The sequence below is a fragment of the Manihot esculenta genome, chromosome 10 (genome assembly GCF_001659605.2).
Source record: "Manihot esculenta cultivar AM560-2 chromosome 10, M.esculenta_v8, whole genome shotgun sequence".
In the NCBI taxonomy this organism is placed as follows: Eukaryota; Viridiplantae; Streptophyta; class Magnoliopsida; order Malpighiales; family Euphorbiaceae; genus Manihot; species Manihot esculenta.
In genome coordinates this window covers 18,798,992-18,801,928 of record NC_035170.2, presented here as the reverse complement: position 1 = coordinate 18,801,928, position 2,937 = coordinate 18,798,992, and positions in this window count along the sequence as shown.

Genomic DNA, 2,937 nt, shown 5'->3' with positions numbered 1-2,937 from the left:
TGGACTTAAATCTTCACAAAGCCTTTCTTTTTTTTTTTTTTTTATTTAAGGCAGGATGAGTAAATACAAAAATATGGTGGATAATGGTGATGAAAGTAAAGGGGACATGGCTAGTGATTATAAGCTCTTCAAAAAGTCAGTTGATGGTGAGTTTAGAAGGATTTATAAAACACTTTAGAGGTTGACTGAAACTATGGAGAGTTTGAATGTCTTACAAGCTCTCACTCCTACAAGAATACCTCAAAGAACTCTTAATTCCAATAGACCTCAAGTCCGAGATGAAGAGTTGATGAGCCAGAGATTCATCCCTTCACACTATTATAAGGATTTGAACAACAGGTTGGCAAGACTAATTCAAGGAGGGAAGATGGAGAAAGAAAATGAGAAAGAAGAGGCTAAAGTTTCAATCTCAACTTCCATAGAGATTGAAATTAAAGAGGAAGTTGTAATGCATGAAGATAATGTAGTTGTTGCTGAAAATTCCATCAATGAGCTTATAAAAGAGGTTGTAAATGATGGTGGACATGGGGAGACATGATTGATGAGGTAGAGGAGGCGAATGGGGCTATTTTGGAAGTTGTAGAGGAGAATGGGTGATATCCACATGATCTTTCTATGACTAACATTGTTATACCTAGTTCATTTGTTCTTGATGTGCAGGTTATTGATTAAAACATCCATGACAAAAGTTTCATGCTATTTTCACCTTTTCAAGATGAGGTCTTTGAAGATGCATTGGTTCCTAAAGCTTCCATTCCTGATATGAACATGAGCAAGATTCAAGGACAAATCTTTTCTAAAGAAGGAGGGAATGATATGGATCCAATAGGGCAAATTTCCAACAATAGTATGAAGCAACCTTATATCATTTAAATGAGTCTAAAATGTGTCTAAAATCATATTCATATGATCCAAATACACTTGTGGTGTGCTTCAATTCACATGGGGCAGATTTGGTGCAACACTTGCAATTATGGACTTAGGGAGTCTAATCAAGCCTATAGGTCAAAACTACATTAAAGGAAGGCTAAAGTGAAGATCAAGAAAGACATTTGTCAAGATTCAGCTTTGTCATAATGGGCTTGGTATATATTATTATTTAAACACTTGCTTTATTTTGGCTTTGTTTGGGCTTATATTCTGGATACAATTTATCTTCTAAGTTTTAGAGCGTTGAGTTATTTTTGGGGCTTATGTTTTGTCACTTATGAGTTTAATGTGTTGTTTTAGTGTAACGACCCGGAATCCGGACCGCTACCGGCGCTAGGATCTAGATCGGCATAAGGCTGCCGGGACCCGTAGCAAGCCTGACATTCATCCTGTATACCTGTTTAATCCCATACATGATCAACAATTACATAAAAATTTAAAACTTTCTCATTACATCATTCATTCATTCATTCTTTTCATTCTTTCATTCCTTCACCAAGCTTAACCTGTGTATGCACAAATCATAACGTAAAACCTCTCACTGGAGTCCTCATCAAATACTCCAATGGGGTAACATAACATACATTAAGCTTGGTTTACATAATCATCATTAAACATTTAAGATCATGTACTAAAAAGGGACTAACAACATACTATGGTCAAGCACAATTCTATCCTCAATAACATCATTACTTTACATAACTGTTTAATACTATTCATTACATTACTGAACTGTACATTACATTTCAACATTTATCATGTCCACCACTAGCTATTACATAACCATAACTTTACTCTAGCTGACCTCCTGGTCTACCCTGTACCTGCAAATTTGGGGGGTTAAGGGACAGGGGTGAGCTATAGAGCCCAGTGAACAGAATAAATAAACATTCAATTTAAATTTCATGCCTTCATGAAATGCAACACATCACAAACAAATCACGTCAAGGATGGACTTGTCACCAATAGTCCTCTACATAGTCCAATCGTGCCAGGGGCGTAGAATGGGCCTCACTGGTCTTTCTCTTAACATAACATAACATAGCATAACATTCCATAGTGCCAGGGGCGTAGAATGGGCCTCACTGGTCTTCCATACCGTATCATCATCATATCATATCATACGAGGACTAAAGGATCATCCAACATCCATCCACATCATCACAAGTTATGCAATGCAACATATTTGTGAATTCTAATGCAAATAACCTAGTATATCTCATGGCATACATGATGCATGTATCATGCTCAAAAATTCATTTACTTTAAACATAAAGTTTATTCCACTCACCTCTGCCTGAAGCTCTAATGACTCTGAAGCAGCTATCTCACTGCTGAGGTCCTCGGTTCCTTGGGTCCGAACCTACACAGGTGGACTCAAATGAGAGACCAAACATCCATGAACATGACTCTAAAATACTCCCCAAAAACCCCCTAAAATATCATAGAACAATCACATAAATCATGCAAAGGAAGGCTGAACAGGGCACTTTTGGCGGCAGGTTCGGCGGCCGAAAGTCCCTCCAGAGCCGAAACTCAGCCACTTTCGGCGGCACCTTCGGCGGCCGAAAGTGGGTTCCAGAGCCGAAACTCATGCATGTTCGGCGGCACCTTTGGCGGCCGAAACTCCCTTCCAGAGCCGAAAGTCCACTTTCGGGGGCAGGGTTCGGCAGCCAAAAGTTGGCCTCCACAGGCAGGTTCGGCGGCCGAAAGTCCTTTCGGCTGCCGAACCTGAGTTCTTCCAAAGGGCAAAACTCAGCCTCTTTCATGCACAAATGCCTCCCAAACCATTCCATCATGCATTTACCTATTCTACAACATGCAAACTCAAGCATATAAACTCCTAGGGGCTTCAAACTATCTTAAACCCCAACTACAACACCTCAAACATGCATATCCAACATACATTGCTCAAAAACACACATTTAACCAAAAACTCAACATAAACCTACACATGCATTTCTACCCCATAGATCTTCATAAAACTTGTTTAAAACATACAAGGAA